Source organism: Leopardus geoffroyi, chromosome A3 (assembly GCF_018350155.1).
Source record: "Leopardus geoffroyi isolate Oge1 chromosome A3, O.geoffroyi_Oge1_pat1.0, whole genome shotgun sequence".
In the NCBI taxonomy this organism is placed as follows: domain Eukaryota; kingdom Metazoa; phylum Chordata; class Mammalia; order Carnivora; family Felidae; genus Leopardus; species Leopardus geoffroyi.
The window spans coordinates 43,065,498-43,085,389 of record NC_059336.1 but is presented as its reverse complement, the minus strand read 5'-3'; the positions used below and the strand labels follow the sequence as shown (position 1 = coordinate 43,085,389).

The window sequence follows — 19,892 nt, the reverse complement described above, 5'->3', positions numbered from 1 at the left end:
AAAGAAAGGATTTCCCAAAGATTGCCATTGATTTCATTTATTGCATTATTTATGTGAGCAGATAATGAACTGTTTTGTATTGCAAACAGGACTTTTGCAGAGATTACACAAAGCAGTTTCAGTAATTCCTGGAGACCTTTTGGTGTATTGTAGCCATCAAACGATAAGCCTGCCCATTTGTAAACACACTCTTGGACATGCACCATAGCCACATTCCTTAAGGGGAAGAGACTCAGTTCCCTGGCCTGGGCAGGGTGGTGCCCCTCTCCCGCTAAGGACCAGTCTCAACCCTGGATTGTCAGGGAAGAGTTTAGGCTGAAAGAACCTCAATGACTCTTTTGAAATCAGACACTGTTTTGAGCATCTATTAAAAGTTCAGATGAGAGGCGACAAACAGAAATGCAAAGGGTCCAAGTAAGTGAAAAAATAAATAAATGAGTGAGGAAAAACAGTGCAAGGGCAAAGATAAACAAGGACTGACATTTGGCATTCATCAGAGAGGCCACAAAATGTGGGGGCTGTGGCTGAGTGCGGTCCCACATCTCACGAAAAGGAGGTAGTCCCCTCTCAGGAACATGGGTCCCGGGTGGCCAGATCTTGCGAGTTATTTCAAAAGAATCTAAAAATGTAGAGTTTTATGTGAAAGCTCCCATTTTCTAAATGTTGGGCAATACTTCAAATATCTATAACACGATGTGGGCCCAACCACACAAAGCCATACCACCAGTTTCTTCCAGAAAAATGTCCAGCTTGCACACATAAGTACAACTTGTCAAATTTCAGAAGTCTGTGAACCTCTGCCTTCAAGTTTCAAGTGGATGAGTGGTTCTCATCTTTAAACTTGCACATGGTTTGGGGCACCTGGGTGGCTCAGTCGGTTGAACATCAGACTCTTGATTTCAGCTCAGATCACGATCCCAGGGTCATGGGACTGAGCTCTGCATCGGGCTCCGTGCTGAGTGTGGAGCTTGCTTAAGATTCTCTCTCTCTGCCTCTCTCCCCTCTGTGCGCTCTCTCTCAAACAAACAGACTTGGACATGGTTTCTTGGGAACATGTTCAGACTGTCCCCCATGAAGGTTATCTACAAACAGGCAACCAACATCCTTACTTCCACTCCCATCTTTCCACTCGGTGGCCAGACACTACTCCTGGCATCTTCCCTTAAGTCCTCCATGGGGATTTTCATCTAAAAAGCATCTGATGATGGTCAATACTCAGGAAAATGCAAATCAACACCACAATAAGGTATCACCTCACTCCTGTTAGAATGGCTATTATCTAAAAGACTGGACACGCGAGTGCTGTAAAAAGGGAACCCTTGTGCACTGCTGGTGGGAATGTAAACTGGTGCAGCCACTATGGAAAACAGGATGGAAGTTCCTCAAAAAATTAAAAATAGAACTACCAGATGATTCAGCAATTCCACTTCTGGCTATTTATCTAAAGAAAGCGAAAATGCTAATTCAAAAAGATACATGCACCCTCATGTTCATTGAAACATTATTTACAGCAGCCAAGACATGGAAACAACCTAAGTGTCCATGGATGGATGAATGGACAAAGAAATTGTGGCATACACATAAAATGGAATATTACTCAGCAACAAAAGCAAATCTTGCCACGTGCAACATAAATGGAACTTGAGGACATCATGCTAAGTGAAATACAATGGAGAAAGACAAACATCATATGACCTCACTTATATGTCAAATCCAAAAAACAAACGAATACAAACAAACTGAGCTCATAGATACAGAGAACAGATTGGTGGTTGCCAGAGGTGAGAGGTGGGAGTGGAGGAAATGGGTGAAAGGGGTCAAAAGGCACAAACTTTCATTTATAAAATAAATAAGTCACTGGGACTTATGTCCAGTATGGTAACTCTAGTCAATAATACCGTATTATAGGGGCACCTGAGTGGCTCAGTCAGTTAAGCACCCGACTCTTGATTTCGGCTCAGGTCATGATCTTGCGGTTTGTGAGTTCAAGGCCCGTGCCGGGCTTTGTGCTGACAGTGCAGAGTCTGCTTGGGATGCTGTCTTCTTCTCTGTCTGCTTCTCCCTCTTTATCTTTCTCTCTCCAAATAAATAAAAATAAACTTAAAAAAAAGATCTTGTATTGTGTATTTGAAAGTTGCTTAGACAGTAGATCTTCAAAGTTCCCATCACAAGAACAAAATTTGTTACTATGTGTGAATTTGGATGCTAACTAGACTTCACTGTGGTGATAGTTTCACAATATAAACAATTATTAAATCATTATGTTGTACACCTGAAACTAACATGATGTATATGTCCATTTATATCTCAATTTAAGGCGGTGGGTGGGGGGGAAGCATCCACTGGTGGAGACATGATTTCCAGTCCATGTAAACCTGACTGAAAATGCCAGGGTGTGGTCCCCAGTCTCTTCCCTTCCGGAACTTGATTGCTGATGGCAGATGTGCAACCAAGTCATGCTTGGTGCTGGTCCTGCTAGCGTGAGTCAGATACACACAGCCCACCCTGCTCACGACATCTACTTCTCCACCTGGCCTTTGGATAGAGTCCCCTGGAAGTGACCAAAAAGACACATCTGCCACCCTGCTCTAATACAAAGGAAGACTTGAAAAGCCCTTTGCACATCTTGGGTTCTGAGCCATTGCCGTATGCTCAGTGCTGCTGCCCTGAGTGGTGGCACAGGGGCAGGAAAGAGTCAAGCCAGGGCATTGGCTGGACCTGTGTTTGATGTTGGCTTTGCCCCTGACTAGCTAGGAACCTGGACCTGAACCCACCTGTCCATTACCACCACCACATAAGGAGTTCTCACTATGGATAGACAAGGCACATTGAATCCTCAAATGTGTATGTGTGTGTGTGTGTGTGTGTGTCTACATACTCTGGAACTCATTTTTGGCCCACTTAACGGATGACAAAACTGAAGCTCTTAATAACACATCCGCGACTGTGTACTTGGCAAGGAGAGGAGCTTGAATCCTTCATGTTGAGGTTACTGCCAAGTAACCAATGGCCGCTCTCTATGCTTTGCAACTGTGGGCCATGGAGTGGCTTAGAAGCATCACACATGAAGGGCTCAGACCAGAGAGGTCCTCGGAGATGTTGTTGTTATAACCAGCACCTCACCCCACAGCTCTGACGCACAATCTCTGTCTGGATTTACAGAGCACACTTGGCCCCAGGAACTTCATTTCCCCCAGCCCCTCCTGCCCGGCACTCGCAGTGCCCTGGCTGTTGCTCTCTTCCGCGTTTGGCCAACCTTCAAGCCTCTTCAACCTCAAAATGCTGCCATCTTGCCAGTTGGGTGGCTATGTTTTTCCAAGTGCAGACCCACGGGGCTTTCTGCCCCATCAGTGGATCCCATCGGCCCGACAGCCCCAAGGGGAAGGTCCCAGGCAGGGGTCTGTGGCCCCTTACAGAAGCCAAGAGCCATTGCAGGGGGTGTCTGAGGGAGAGGAAAGCAAACGCCTTCCAGAGGGAAGGAAAACAACCAGTGCTGGGGGACAGGCCACCCTGAGCTACGAGGCAACGCTTCCATGCAGGATCAGATTTGTCACTGTCACGGCAGCTGGGGAGAAGCTCCATACTAACTAGTTACATTAACTTGCCTAAAGCACTTTCCCCTCCTCTGCCTTAGCTATTTCATCTATAAAATGGGTGAGGTGGAGTTAAGTTGATAATTTTCTAAAGTGTGTTCGAAAGAACATTAGCCTCTCATCTTCCCCTCACTCTTGAAGATTCATAGCATAGTCCAGCTTATTCAAGGCCCTGACAAGTACTGTGCAGCAAGGAACTGCTGTCTTGGCTTAATGCACCATCTTCTAAGCTTCCTGGACCAGAAAGCTTTTTAGGTGACATCAGTTAACATCCCTTTGGCCAGTGTTCTGCGGAACATGCCTTGGCTAATTCCCAAGTCCTTTCTGGTAGTCTCAGCTCCTGAGTCTGTGCTGGGGTCCAGAGGGCCTGGTTGGCTATGGGCCGCCTGGAATTGATAAGGCCCCTGCCCTCTGCTTCCCCGGCCATCAAAGAACATCTGTTTTGCATGACCAACTGTGGCGAGTTCTTGACTTCTCAAGATCTCTCTCTCCTTTCTGATTTCTGCACCTTTCCTGACCGCCTTCCATGTGGCTTGGGTGGGGCTGGCCTTACCATCTGGCTCCAGGAACATACCTGTGACCTAGGCCTGGCTGTTGAAGTAAAACATCCTCCTGGCCATCGTGATTGGTTTGTTACAGGCATGGCACTCCAGTGGGACGAACCAGAGAACTCCGGCACTTTTGCTGGGAAGGTTTGGAAAGAACTGGTGCCTTCTTCCTGGCATGGTTGCAAAGCAGGGCATTGCCTCTTCCTCTACTGTGGAAGGGCCTGCCAGAGAGATCCCTAGGGGAGGCAGAGCTGATGACGGAGGCAAATAATGCCTTGACAAGATCACCAACGGGCTGGATCCAGGCTTTCCTGAAGCCATGGCACACTCACCCATCCTTTTCCACTAAACTATTTTGAGTTTGGTTCTAACCTTGTAACCGAAAGAGCCCTACCCCACCAATTTTACAAGCGGTGTGGTGGGAATCCAATATTAGCGGAAAGGGGGAAAGGACTGTAGAGCTTGGCGAAGCAGTGTGCGGAAAGCATCTGGGAAATGGAGTGGGATGGTTCCCGTGGCATCGTGTGGGACCAGGCAAGAAAGGACTGATCCCAGGGACCCTGGCAACAGTGGGTAATGCTGAACCCAATGGAATGATGCACCAGTGGTAGTGTTCCAGGCCAAACCTAAACATGGGCTGGCCCTGACAGAACACATGCCAACACAGCCTTGGCCGTGGTTCTGATGGTCACAGACCCTCAGGCTTGGCATCTCCTGGGAGCTTGTTAGGAATGCAGAGTCTCGGGCCACACCTCAGACTTACTAAATCAGGATCTGCATGTTAACAAGGAGCCCAGAGGTGCGTGTGCACAGCCCAGTTTGAGAAGCACCACTATGGGGTTATTGGTAGTGACTGTGGTAGCATGCCAAGATGGCCACCATCAGCTCCTTCCTTCCTGTTTGCCCGCCCACTGGGGGGTGGGCAGTGTCTTCGTGCCTTTTATCTGGGCTTGCCCAGGAGTTGCGTGGAGCAACAGAATGCGGTGCCCTGGTGGTGCCAGTACTATGTTTCACCCCCCAAAAGCCTAGCAACTCTGCATCATCCCTCAGAAGCCAGCTGTCATAAAGTCTGACTACCCTGAGACCTCCACGCTAACCACATGGAGATGCCATATGGAGGCCCTGTGAGTTCCAGAAAGGTGAGGGAGTGACCTTCGCCAATGCCATGCAGAGCTGAGTCCTGCCCAAATTCCTGACTCATGGGATTGGGAGAAATAATTGATCATTGCTGTATTAAGCCATTAAGTTTTGGGTTACACAGCAAAAGCCTACTGAAGTAGCGACTATCTTTCCTCTTGCAGGGTGTTCACTCGCTCTAGACACTGCTGAGCACATTCCGCCTGCCAGATGTTGTTCCAGGCACTGTTCCAGGTCCAGGGTGAGTGATCGTGAGATAGACAGCACCCCTGCTCTTGCAGGACTGAAGTTTTTGTCCAGAAAGATGGCAATAGGCAAGAAAACACCCAAATACAATGCAACGGAGGAATGTTTGTCCCCTCCCCTCCCCCTACCCCAGTATTCATACGTTGAAATCCTAACCCCAAGGAGTGACAGTAAGAAGACAGGGCCTTTGGGAGGTGATTAGGTCATCAAATGATTAGGGTGGAAGAGTCACGCATGGGATTAGTGCCCTTATAAAAGGAACCTTAGAGAGGCTCCTGGGTGGCTCAGTTGGCGAAGTGTCCTACTCTTGATTTCAACTCAGGTCATGATCTCACGGTTTGTGAGATCAAGCCCCATATGAGGCTCTGTGCTGGACATGGAACCTGCTTAAGGTTCTCTCCTCTCCCTCTGTCCCTCCTTCCTCTCTCGCTCTCTCAGTAACTAACTAACTAACCAACTAACTAAATAAATAAAAGGAGCCTCAGAAAGCTCTCTTTCTACCACATGAGGTGACAAGGAAATGGCTGTCCACAACTTGGAAGCAGATGATCACCAGAACCCTCCACTCCTGGTCCCCCGATCTCAGACTTCTAGCCTCTAGAACTGTGAGATAAGCCTCCAGTCAATGGTGCTTTGTTACAGCGGCCTGAACCAAGACACACAATAATGTCTGAATTTAGGAGCAGTTTGGAGTGGGGCTGGGGACAATATTAGACAACACAAGGAAGGCTGCTCTGAGGGGACGCACCTGATCTGGGTGGTGACATTGAACAGGGGCAAACCATGCAATGACCAGAGGGAAGGGTGATGTTGCCAAAGCCCTGAAGGAGCAATGTGGCTTGTTGGAGGCATAGGCGGTGGTCTGTGGGGGGTGTTTGGGGGGAGGGGGGAGAATGAGGTCAAGAGATGAAGTCCCAAAAGTTGGCGGGGCTATAGCTACACTGACTGGTAGTGGCCACGAGCCACACAAGGCTATTTAGGCCAAACGTAACATAAAATTACAATTTAGAACTCAGTTCCTCCGTCCCACTAGCCACATTTCGAGCCCTTGAGAGCCATACATGGCTCGTGACTAGCATATGGGACACTACAGATGAGAATATTTCCCTCAGTGAGGAAAGTTCTATCAGCCAGCGCTGGCTGTAGAACAAACCAGGAGTCGACCAAGGTTCAAGGTCAGACCACGTGCCCTTGAGCTTGGCACCTCATTAAATCCCTGGAGGTGCTGGTTTTCCCCAGGATGAAATGAGGCTCCCGCAGCCCAACAGTGGGGCTGAATTATCCACAGCAAGATATCAAGTCCACAAACAGTTGAACTGAGGTCTTACTGGGAGAGCATGTTCAAGGCTTCATCCACGGTAAACTGGCAGCAAAAAGGCCTGTTTAACTGACTTCTTTGCAACCTCATTTAGGCTGCCAATTTGGGGCTCCCTGATGTGAAAAAAAGAACAGAGCGTGGCTACTATTTCAGAGCAATGCGCAGAAGGGAAATTGCTACAATTAGCCAAAGCTGATTTTGATTAGCATATTTTCTTCCTCGGCGCATAACATCTGTTGGTGTGGAAACAGTCACTCCATCTTGTCCCGTCAGAGTGAGAGGCACGGGCAGTGAATGAGGCAGGCCCACGGGGAGCCCGACAGCAGCCGGGACGAATGTGAAGAGGGGGGATAAAAGAGCCCCTGAGGAGGGGCACCTGGGCGGCTGTCGTTTGAGCATCTCTTGATTTGGGCTCAGGTCATAATCTCAGTTTGTGGGTTCGAGCCCCGCTATGGGCTCTGCGCTGATGATGCGAAGCCTGCTTGGGATTCTCTCTCTCTCTCCCTCCCTTCCCCCCGCCTCTCTCTCTCTCTCTCCCTCGCTCACTGCCTTCTTTCCCTCTCTCAGAATAAATAAATAAACTTGAAAAAAAATTTTTTAAGGAGGTAAAATAGCCCCTGAGGAACTGGGCAAGTTACCAGAAGTTTGTCCTTAGGAAGGATAAATAGGAAAGTGTTCCCCTCTCCCACCGCCCTCCCCGACCCTGCTCAGGCTGGGGGACGGCAGCTGGAGGCCGCATGCTCTCCTTAGAGTCGGCCACACCGGCATTGTCATTTGCTGTTGGTGGCGGCTCCACAAGTTCTCTACCCCTTGGGGCGGTTACCCAAACATCCTCATCTGAGAAATGCAGATGATGACACCCACGTGATGGGTGAGGGGCGGATTACAGAAAATAATCTCTGTGACCACATTCGGCATACAGTAGGTGCTCCATAAATGCTGGCTGAATCATAATCTTCATAGGAAAGAGTTTTGGGAGAAGAAGAGAGATGGGCTGAGGGGTGTGTGATTAGCAGTCAGGCTGGTTCCAATCCTGTCGCCCTCATTCATCCATTCAACAAACATTCATTCTGGGAATTGGTCTGTGGCCTCACACCAACCCCCTAGAACCAGCCTGACCACCGCTTTCCTATCTGGGGCCCAGCAGATTGCTGGAGCTGGTCTCTATGGTCCCTTTAGGCTTTCCCCCCTAACAAAGTTTGTAGGCCCGTCCTGAAAGGCCTGACCCATTTGGATTCAAACATGGGAGCTTAGCAAGGTTTCGAGACCCAGATCCTGCAATCTGGGATTTGGAACAGCTTTTAAAGATCTTTTGGTTCAGCTCCCGACTGATCACAAGGATCCTGTCCCAGCCCTGCTGACGGAAGGTACTCGGTTTGCCTGGATGCTTCCAAAGGCATTCTTACTGCCTCGCAAAGCAGCCCATTCTATTTTCAGCGCGCTCTAATCTACGGATACGCTTGCCTGTATATGGAGCGTATAGAAATTCTAGGTTAATGTCCCTCTTAGAACACGGCACCCAGCACAGAACATAGTTCTCAGTTTCCATATCTGTAAGATGAGCACAAAAATCCCTACTTCATCTTCCTGGTGGCAGGAACTCAGAGCAATAACAGAGATAGGGGGTCTGATACTAGGAGGCACTTGTTTGTTCCTTCCCTTTCCAAACGAGGGCTGTTGCAAGTGGAGGATGTGGACCCCTCTGGCTCCAGCCTCTAGACCGCTCTTTTCCTTCAGTGGGGCCTGGGATGAGACACAATGTTCCCAGCAGGCCCGATGGACCACTACGACTTGGACTCCTGCGTGTGAGGGAGAGGATGGCAGTCAGCTCTCACAAGAAGACAAACCACCCCGGGGTGCGAGGCGTTCTGCGCCCTCTGGTCTCTCTGGCGAATGGTCCCTCTGGATGCAGGGAGCCAACGGACAGACAGACAAGGCAGCCGGGAAAGCTGGCTCTGCCTCCTGGTGCCCCTGCTCCGGTCCCCACTGTTGGCTCTTGAAGGCCTGGGTGCTGGTGTCCCAGCTGGGAAGAGCCAGCATCCTCCCAGAGAGAGGGCCCTGCACCCCACCCCCGCCCTCCTCTCGGTTGCCTACTCTTCCGGTGTGCGAACCCATCGACCAATTTCCCAGGATGGTCTCAAATCTCTCACTGTCCCAGGAGGGAAGGAAGAGATTTGAGACGCCCGGCGCCACTGGCAGTGGGATTTCAAAACAGCCAAGGAGGGAAGGCACAGCGTACAGAGAGGAAAGTCGTCATGCATGTGGTCGGGGGGCGGGGGGGGGGGGGGGGGTCTCGCATCCCTCCCATCGCCAGTGAAGCTACACCTGCTCCCTCTGCTGTAAGGGTGTCACTGGGCCGATGGCTGCCTTTGTCCCCAGCTGGGACCCAGAGCGATCCTCTAGTGGATGTGCCATCTGGGAGCCTGGCCTCCCTGCTCCGAGCCTCCATAGAGGCACCGAGATGACCTTTGCCCAGGCAGCCGGGGCAGGTGGCCGACTGGGGCTGGGTGGCGATTAGAATACCACTTCCTCCATTTGGCAACCCTGCCGAGAGAGGTCTGGAAAGGGGTGTCTGAGTCAGGTGAACTAGCTTCCCCAGACAGGCTCGGGCTTGTCCCGGCACACTCCCGGTCGCCAGATCGGATGAGCCGCTGTGAGTATGAGACCCTGGGGGGCTAGCCGGGCCAGCCATGGGCTGGGTCTCTTTCCATGGTTCTCAGGAAGTGTGAATACTCACCAAGAGCGCCTGGCGGGTCCGTGCCACAGGTCGACTTGTCTCCGTTGCCCTGGCCCTGTTAAGTGCAGGTCAGCCCTGGGAGGGTAAACTCACATATCCTGGGCCCAGGGGCAAGTGAGGCCTGAGAGCCTGAATGGGCCACATTGTGATGTCACAGCACTGGGGTCCCCCACAAGGCCTGCTGTCCCTGCTGGTATCAGGGGACAGGGAGCTGTTCCTGAAGAAGTAACACATCTGATTGGCACTGTTGGAAAAAAAAGCAACCGCCCTGCTAGGGCTCATCAGCCTGGGAGGCCCATATCCCCATCCTGCCTGGTTGGGTCAACATAAGTAACCCAAGTGCCTCTTTTCATTTTTCCCACACATTGACTTACAGAGGTACCCCCAACCCTTAGCTATTCCTTTGCACATTTTCTATGATTGATTTGAAAGTCCAAGGCAGACCCAGGACTTTTCCCCCACCGCCCACCTGGTGTGTTCAGAGTGCAAGCAGAAGAATTTCAATATTAGCTCAGAAAACAAACAGGAACATGTAAATCTCCCCCACCCTCTCTCTTGAGTCAAACCTGTCGCATGCCTTTCAGGGTATCTTCTATAGTTTATACGCCCGCGCTGCTCTCCTCGGCAGGTGATTGGTAATTAGGTACAACTTCCAGTGACTAAGCCCCCAAAGGGAAGAAAAACCCACAAAGGGGGCCAAAGTCTAAGAGGTTTCTAGAAGTTCTGTCCCCTTGCTTCTCTGGTGCTTCAGGTTGGGAACGGGAAGCATTCTAACCAAAGAGAAAATGGCCTTGCCTTGGAGATGATCCTAAATTTTCGAGTCTGAAACAGTGGTTTTCAAGCTTTGGGGGTACATTTGAATCACCTGAAGGCTTGTTAAAATACAGACTCCCCCCCCCCCCCCAGATTTCCTGATTCAGTACATCGGGTGTAGGACCCAAGAATCTGTGTTTCTAACAAGTTCCCAGGTACTGCTGCTACTGGTCCAGGGAGTACCTTTTTTCTTTTTAACGTTTATTTATTTTCGAGAGAGAGACAGACAGAGCGTGAGCAGGGGAGGGGCAGGGAGAGGGAGACACAGAATCTGAAGCAGGCTCCAGGCTCTGAACTGTCAGCACAGAGCTCGGTGCCAGGCTCGAACCCACAAACTGTGATATGACCTGAGCCGAAGTCGGACGCTTCACCGACTGAGCCACCCAGGCGCCCCCAGGGAGTACACTTTAAAAAGTATTGCTTGGACACATAATGCTGCTGGTCTTCTGGGTTTGATCCTAAAATAACACTGCCAGCTGATGGCAGTATTCAGGGCTGGCTGGGGAACAGAAAGAAGTCCTAGCTTTGGGGCCAAACTCGCTGAGTCTTAGGTTCAACCAGCCTGCTGTATTGAGGGTCTACCTGTTCATGGCCAGTGCTGAGCCATGTTGGGAAGGCACGGCTCATGTCTGTGCCTTGCCCATAGCCTCTTGGCTTTACCATTTCTGTGCACAAAGGTAGCCTGACTTGCAGCCTCCAGCGCCTGTGTCCCTTTGTCCGGGGGCTCTCCTCAGCTTCTGGAGCCCATCCTGTCTACAGGCAGTGCAGCTGTGAGCCCAGGAATCAAAATCTCCCCAGGAACCTCCTCAGCCAGTGACGTTTAGGGATTGGTGGGTAAATGCCCCACCTCCTTCCTGCTCAGGTGGAGTCACTGGGAAGCACGCTCTACGCCATCTCCCAGGGGTCGCCACAGGACAGAGCCTCCGTTGCCCAGTGGTAACTGGCTTGATAATACCCGATCTTGCTGCCCTCCCTCTCCTGGCCCACCTCCCCGCCTCTCTGCCAGAGTTTCCCGGAATTGCCTCTAAATAAGCAACTTGCCCTTGAATCTTGCTTTTAAGGTCTGCTTCTGGGGGAACCCAGATCAAGACATCATGGATAAGGAATGGTTTTTGTCCTTGATAAGTTCACATTTACAGGAGGGAAGACACTAGTGTGGCTTAGTAAAATCAGGAATTTCTGGGAATTGCTGGTGAGTGTCGGGTCTCCAGGCAGATGAGGCATTCTGCTGGTTGCCCTTAGGAGTGTCATCAAGGGCGTCTTAACACAGTGTAGGAGCTCAGATGACACTATCATAGGGAGGCCAGGGCGAAGAAGGGGCCTGGCAACCTGGCCCAAAGGCCTTTTCTTCCACACAGGCAGGCCTGAATGGGGTACCTGCAGGGGACTGATTTGCTATGCAAATTCCTCTTGCTTCTACCTCCCTGGACAATTTCTCTTAAAATAGGAATACGGAAGTGCACCTGCACCGTATAAAATATGACTCTTGTTAGGTCTGGGGGGCTGTCAGAATCTGGGGGAGGGGTTGGTAAGGGTCTCTGCTGGCCTGATAGGATTAACACACTGTCCTAGGTGCCCATCCCCATGCCATGGCTGTGTCTAGCCTCACACCTGCGTTGTAGCAGGATTGATCCAACTCATCCCTTGCCTTTGCAGTGGGCGTGGCCCCCCAACTCATCCCACATACCCCTCCTCATCATCAGCGTCTGTCCTCCAGAGAACCCCCACATACAAACATACAATCCAAATGAAATCACTCCACGTGGCATCAAAACACCCTTCAAATCAAGTCCCTGGCCCCTTCAGTCCAACACTTACATACAGAAGTTATGGAACGACCAGTGAATGGCCCCAGTTGCTCCTTGGCCGGGCACCTTCACAGATCATTCTCAGGGGACCAGGCACCCCAGAGTTCTTTCCCCACATTTCAACTTGGCTAGAGGGAGAATAAAGCCTATCAACCTGGAACATTGTGTTAATGATATTATCAACCTTTTCGGCATTACCCAAGACTCAAAAAATAATGGCTACCAAACAACCATGAGCCTGGCCTCTAGACAAAAGGATCATGTACATGAAGGGCCCCAATTCCGAGACCTCAGCACAGAGCTAAGAGATGAAAATGGGGGCTCAGCTTGTGCCTTCAAAGACAACAGTCTCGATGTCCATCTCATATTTTACACTCCCAAAGCCACAAAAATGCCTTCGACCTCATCGTTTTATTTTGTGATTAATTTGTGACATAATTTAAAATATGGGAGAAACATGTGCATTCATGTGTTAATTTCAGTGCCTTTTTTTAGCAATGTGGGAAATTGGAAATCATGTAAATGTCTAAAAGAGGAATGATTGAATAAATTGTAGAGAATCCCCATGTTGGAGTATTAAGACCATTAATAAAATGATCATTAGGACCATGGGGAAACAGAAAAGAACGGTATTATTAAGCATAAATTTAAAAGGCAGAGTCTACAAACAATTACAACTATGAAAACACTTGCCTGTGAAAAAATACTCAACATCACTAATGACCAGGGAAATGCAAAAAAACTAGAGCACACTCACAAGCATGGCTACAATCAAAAAGAATAGCAATACTAAGTGTTGGTAAGAACGTGAACTTGAACTTCCATACGTTGTAAAATAGTACAACCACCTTGGAAAAGTGCTTGGTAGTTTGCTCTAAACATACAGATCTATGAAATGACCCCACAAATCCACTCCCAGGTATTTACTCAAGAGAAATGAAAACCCCTCCAACAGTTGTACAAAAAGTGTCCATAACTGCTTTATTCACAATGTCCCCCAACCAAAAACAACGCAAATGTTCAATAACAAGTGAATAACAAATTCTTGTAAATGTTCATAACGGAACATTAGTCAGCAATGAACACAAACAAAGTCCTAGTGCCTACATGTTCATGTGATAAACCTCAAAGACACCCTGAACAGCAGAGGCCAGAGATAAAGGGGACATACTTGATTCCACAAAGTTCTGGAACAGGTAGAACTAGTCTAAGGCAGCAGAAATGTTTAGTGATTGCCTGGAGGTGAGAGTGGGGTAGGGTGGGGTGGGAGATGGACTAAAGGGATAAGGGAACTTCGTGGTGTAAAGGAAATGTTCTAGATCTTTAGTATAGTGGCATTACTCAGGTGCATATATTTGCCAAAACTTGTCAACCTGCACAGTTAAAATGTGTGAATTTTAAAGCACGTAAATTATACCTCAATAAAGATAAGAATATGTGTGTGTGTGTGTGTGTGTGGGTGTGTGTGTGGGTGTGTGTGTGTGTGGGTGTGTGTGTGGGTGTGGGTGTGTGTGGTATGTGTATATATGACATATATATTACATATCCATACATTCACATAAGTAGTCATATCAATACACACACACCCACACACACACACACCCACACACACACACACACACTGCTTGCCCCGGAGTAAAACCCAAAAGGAAATACACTAAAATATGAAAAACAGTTGTGTTTCATTAATGACATTATAGATGATTTCTTTTTCTTTTTTACTTCTTAGAGTTGCCATAATTTTACCTGTGTGGTCCTACGGTAGAATAATAAATGTTCATTTTTTTTTTCATCGCAAATTTCTGGAAGCAAGCACTTACGGTGATGTATATGACACATTAGGTTTTTATTGAATATGTGTATGATGACTCCTATGGATTTCTTATCCTGTATGTCCACCAATCTAAATCTTCAAGCTAATATCAAATCTCACATCCCCTACTAAACCATTCATAATATCCTTGTCAGAAACAAAAACTGTCTTATATCATCCACCATCTCTTCATATATTGTTTCACATTGCTCACCAAGGGCTGGAATAATATCTTTATTCTTTGTATTCCCAACAATCCCTAGCACAGAAAAAGCACAGAAATTTGGAGAAAGTAGATCTGAGCTAGCACAGGGTCACTATGTACAGTGGCACAGGCTGTGCACTGCACAAACTCTGAGCAATGACACAAACGGCTCCCCCTGCTGCATGAATAATGCCCTCTGGAGTTGTGCAAACAAAGTTCTTGGTCAGAGTCCCTGTCTAGTTTTGTGACCCTGAGGAAGTTACCTCCTGAGCTTTGGTTTCTTTATCTGTGTAATGGGAATGTTGAGATGATTGAATCGAGATAGTGTGTGTTCAAAGCCCTGTGCAAACTATGTGTTATCTCTACAATGTTAGATGCGATGATTCTCATAATAAATCTGGTCACTGCCTTTACAGCTTGCTCATTACCAACACTTCCTCATCAGCTTTTCCTCAATTCCCCGAAATTGTCAAACATGTTCCTGTTTCAGGGCCTTTGCACACGCTGTTCTCTCTCCCTAGAAGACTTTTGTGCCCACATCTTCTGGCAGATGGCTCCTTTGGGTGATTCAGATTTTGGCTGCAATGTCACTTGAGGCTTTACCTAAGCCTCCTAAAATAGCCTCCTCCCCGCTGTCATTTACTCTCTTATCACCCTGTGGTATTAATATCTGAAATTATTTTATTTGTTTAAGGCTGATTGTCCACCTCCCGTCCCAAACCTTGTTGTGTAGAGGGTCTATGTCTGTTTTGTTCATGCCCTATCTCAAAAATCATTTACTGAATGAATGAACAAATACTTATTGGTAAGTAGGCGACATGCCGTATTTATTCAGTTCAGTCTGCCAACTGTTTTCCAAAAACCAGAGACGGTGAGGCAAACACGGCTTGTTCCCACCTCTGCTGAGAGTGGAAACCCACCCTAGTGGCTGAGGGAATCTGGCTAAGATGTGCCCGGCAGCCGCAGGTCTGAACGTTTGCCGCTGATGCTGGACCGGGTAAGGCTCCAAGTCAGCCACCGTGTCGTGAGGACACGGGGAATAAGGAGGGCATTGTGCTGCCCACGGAGATGGATGCTTCCGAGAACGGCTTGGGAAAGCACCTCCCTCCGACTGGACACACCTCTCCCAGCCAGGTACTTTGTTCCTTTCTCTCTTCCCTTTTTCTTTCCCCGACTGTGAGCAAGGATTTCAGGCCAATCAGCCTTACCTTTGTTCCTCCTAGCTCTCATTGTGGGGTTTCTTTAAAGTTCTGTGTTGGCATAAGCTCGGTCAGCGCCACGGTGGAATTTTCTGATCCATGCCAAAGATGGAGCTCATTAGTTTCCTTGCCTGGAAGAAAGAAAACACTTCTTTAGGAACTGGCGCGTTTAGCGTTCTGCTGAAGGAGGGTGAGGCCCACTTGCGAGGAAGTTTAATGTAGGTTTGTAGGTGGGTCATTTAGGAAAAACCAGTGCATTGCAAGGTGCTCACGGGCCTGCAGAGACCCCTGCGTGTTGCCCACACTGATGGCTACCCACTGTCCACTGGCTGAGTGCAGGGCAGGGCCCTGGCAGACTTAACCAGAGGCAGGAAAGCACCCCCACTCCCCTTAAAGTGCCCACCCAGTACTTTCTAGAAAGTTCTTCTGCCGTCTCCTTCCCTCCTCTTTTGAAATGTGCATGATTCCTGGAGAGGTGACTCCTGAGGTCCTGCTTTCCAAACTGGAAAACAGGTGGGTTATCCCCAGTGCTGGGAACTGATGCCATCAGATAAAGAGCCAGAATCTTTTCATTTTATTTTTAGTTTTTTTAATGTTTATTCATTTCTGAAAGAGAGAGACAGAGCATGAGCAGGGGAGGAGCAGAGAGAGAGATGGAGACACAGAATCCAAAGTGGGTTCCAGGCTCTGAGCCAGCAGCACAGACCCCGACGTGGGGCTCGAACTCACGAGCTGTGAGATGATGATCTGAACCGAAGTCGCACGCTTAACCGACTGAGCCACCCAGGCGCCCCATAGAATCTTTTTATATAATGGTAGATAATTTAAAAGCTTATATTAAAATGAACTTTGTGTATTTATGAATAGAAAATGGTGTAGAAGGAAAAAAGTAAGAAATATTACCTTATGGTGTTGGAACTTCAGGTGATTTTTAAATATTTTTCGTGATGTTTTTCCTATATTATTTGCACTATGTATAGTATTCATATATACTGCTCTGATAAAACTAACAGTAAAATTATTTCCATTTTTAGAACATCTGCTTTTGTGGATTTATTTTGGAGAAGAATGCAAAAATACATACGTGGCTATTTACATATACCTGAATGACATCCTAATACAGATGATTTAGAGCCCGGAATCCCCACCCCCCGCCCATCCTCAATATCTACCTTCACCCTCCCCTGTCTTTAGAGTCAGTTTGGTGCAAATATTTAATAAGAGACATTGCATGGAGGGGCCCGGGTGGCTCAGTGGGTTAAGCGTTCAACTTTAGCTCCGATCGTGGTCTCGAGGTTCATAAGTTTGAGCCCCACGTCGGGCTCTGTGGTGACAGCTTGGGGCCTGGAGCCTGCTTTGGATTCTGTGTCTCCCTCTCCCTCTCTCTGCCCCTGCCCTGCTCACGCTCTCTTTCTCTCTCTCTCAAAAATAAACCTTAAAAATAAAAAGAGACATTGCATGGTAAGTCAGTAAGACTTTAGCGTGATTTAGTTTGAGTTCATCTCCCTCTCCCCCTCTCTCTCCCTCTCTCTCTCTCTCTCTCTCTCACACACACACACACACACACACACACACAAAACACAGATAGTTCCTAGAACTCTGAAAGAATCCATGGACTCCCAGTATAATGACACTGGAAGAAGAAACCAAAGTTGCCTAAATTAAACCAGCTAACTGATTTCTGCCCAGGCCTGGATTTTTTCTGACGACAGTGACCATTAGCAGTCTGAAGAGGAACGTCAACGGCGTTACAGGCAATGTTCTCATCCCACCAAATCTAATTTTTCTGCAGTGCACATTCAGATCGGTGGAGACTGGGCAGTTGTGCTGAGCCAAGACAGGCGGCTTGATGTATGAGCTGGTTGGGGGGCCTGCCAAACCGAAGCAGAGAGCTCAACTCAACCGCCCTAGCAGGCTCTTTCTGAATTTCTCATACCTTTTTTTTTTTTCTGCTTCTGGTTAAAGACCTTCTTCAAAATTCTCACTAATGATTTAAAAAAAAAAAATCTGATTAACAGAGTTTGAGAAGAGCCATGCGATGATTAAGTGGTTGGGAAAAGACGTGGACGGAAGGCTCAAGGACCCACACTTTTAAAGTCTGGAGGGGAGAACCTGGAGGAGGGTATAGAATAATGATTTTTAAGTGCCAGGCACTTACTAATCAACTGACATGCACTCTGTGAACACTTAGCAGATGCCAGGTCCTGAGCGGGGTGCCTTAGCTCTGCCCTAGAGCTGGGAAGAGTAAGGGTCTAAAAAGTAAGTACACAGTGACGTGGGAGTGATTTAAGATCGACAAAAGAGGGATGCCTGGGTGGCTCAGTCAGTTAAGCATCTGACTTTGGCTCAGGTCATGATCTTGCAGTTCTTGGGTTCGAGCCCTGCATCTGGCTCTGCGCTGACAGCTCAGAGTCTAGGGCCTGCTTCAGATTCTGTGTCTCCCTCCCCTACTTACTCTGTCTCAAAAAATGAATAAACATTAAAAAAATTTTTTCTTAAGACCAAAGAAAGGACTTCCCCAACCTGAAGCAGCTCGTTGCAGAACTGAAATCCCAGGGAATCCAGAAGGAAAAACGTACGACATAGGCCTTTTCTAAGTTTTTATCATAGTCGAAGAGTCGTGATTCCTGCACACAGACTCTGCCAGTGAACTCTGGTGCCCAGTTGTGTCAGAGCGGCCTCGACATGAGGGTGGGGAGGAGGACTGTAGCCAGAGGTTTTGTGGAGGAAACGGTTCTGTGGGTTCTGGAAGGGCAGAGAGAAAGCAGGTTCGCTCCAATGTTGCACCTCCACCAAGAGGGGGCCTGGCAAGCTTAGCACCTGATTCTGGAATGAGGGGCCACAGGCAGCTCTTGAAAGGTGAGAGCGAGAGATACTAATCAAAAGTGGGGAGAGCCTGCTGGGGGCTGAGGCACAGGGTGGGCGCAGATCGGAATAGCCACAGCTTGGCGAAGGTCGCAGCCAGCGGGCTACGGCATTCCACGAAAGTCTGGCAGAGAAACAACGATTTGATGTGGTGGCTCCTGAGGGGGCGAAGGCAGGATGGAAGCAGTAGTTTGGGAAGGTTACGTTTGCTAAAACTGAGGAGGATGGATGGGAAAGAGAAAGAAAAAAAAAAAAGACGTTCAGGTCTTCTCACGGTTCCTCTGTACCATTTCACTCTTTACTTTGGAGCATTTACCACAAGCTGAACGTTAGTCTAATGAATTATTGATTGCCTGCTCCCCTCTCTACCAGACTTTAAGCTCAGGGAGCATAGGGTGTTATTGGTCTGGTTCTCTGCGGAATTTTTAGCACCTAGCAGAGACTCTCGTGTGCGGTAATGCTCCGTAGGTATTTATTGAATGAATGAAGTAAATCAGGAATGGGGCGGGGGGCAAAATTCTGGAGTCCTGAGGTCTCACTGCTGGTAATCACAGAGAAGAGGCAAGATGTCTAACCAGCTAGGCTGCTGAAGGATGCTTTGTGCACACGGCTGGAAAAATGAAGCCCCGTCGTGCGTCTAACTCAGTGGCTCTCAGGCTTTGTCCCAGGATGTCCAGTGAGAGGCATCTAGCCCTGCCAAGCTGACCTCAGGGCCATGAAACATTACTCACAACTGGTACTTCCCATCGCAGACCGAGGAGGGTGATTCCAGACCCCAGAGGGTTGTGTTACGGAAAGATGCCATTTTTGGCGTCTCCGAGGCTTATTCAACTTTGTCATAAGTGTGAAGTCTTGAAGAGCTACTGCATTTCTCTGAAGTCACCTGCCACGCATACTACTGAGGGGAACAATAACACCACGTCTCTCTTGTGGTTCGAGTCAGGATCATTTGCAAAGCATTTTAGAAACAGGCAAGTGCCAGATAAACATCATCCATCTATTCCCCCCCCGCCTCCTTGCTTTCTTTGGGTGCTCACAACCAGCCAGTGGGTTAGTCCTCATTTTTGCAAAACTCCTAACTCCAAGCTCCCTTCCAATGTCACCCACACAAAACCAAACACTCTTACCAGAGTTAACTGTTACTACCACTAGCAACCGTAAAAATGGGTGATTTAGGTTCACGCTTACCATCTAATTTCTTTGTGTAAGTTTTATTTTTCTTTTGACAGTTATTCTGGCCCATCTATAGAGATTTTTCTTTAAGCGCATAATAAAATTCCTCTGACTTTAAGTAACACTACTGCAAAACTTAAATCGTCTGGGGTATCATAGGTCTTCTGCTCTAGTTTTTGCAAAAGTTGAAATGTGCTGCCTATGGAGTGGAAGGAGCTGCGTTCTCTTTTAAGACTTTTGAATCTTAAATTTGTGTTTAAAAGCACCCAAAGGGCCCTACCTTCATTCATTCGCTCGTTTGTTCATTCGTTCAAGAAATGTTTAGGAGTTCCTGACCGACACGGTTGGTGGCTTCTCACATCCGGTCCGCCATTCCTGTGCATCTCAACAGCCTCTGATCGCAAACACCAGCAACCTTCTTCTCAGGGCTTCATCCG

The 19,892-nt window shown here is 48.2% G+C and overlaps 1 protein-coding gene across 4 annotated transcripts in view; it reads right to left on the bottom strand.

Moving 5' to 3' along the window:
* The window catches only part of BANF2 (BANF family member 2), a 50,626-nt gene extending 30,734 nt beyond the window's left edge, over positions 1–19,892 (bottom strand). Inside the window, exons 1-3 of one of the 4 annotated variants that reach the window (XM_045445382.1) lie at positions 19,736–19,892; positions 17,997–18,162; positions 15,427–15,548 (exon numbers count right to left, since the gene is read on the bottom strand). The gene's annotated coding sequence lies outside the window, so the exon portion shown is untranslated. Of the gene's footprint in view, positions 1–9,579; positions 9,756–15,426; positions 15,549–17,996; positions 18,163–19,735 lie in introns of those variants that run through there. The other 3 variants (XM_045445381.1, XM_045445380.1, XM_045445379.1) reach the window with 3 other exon arrangements.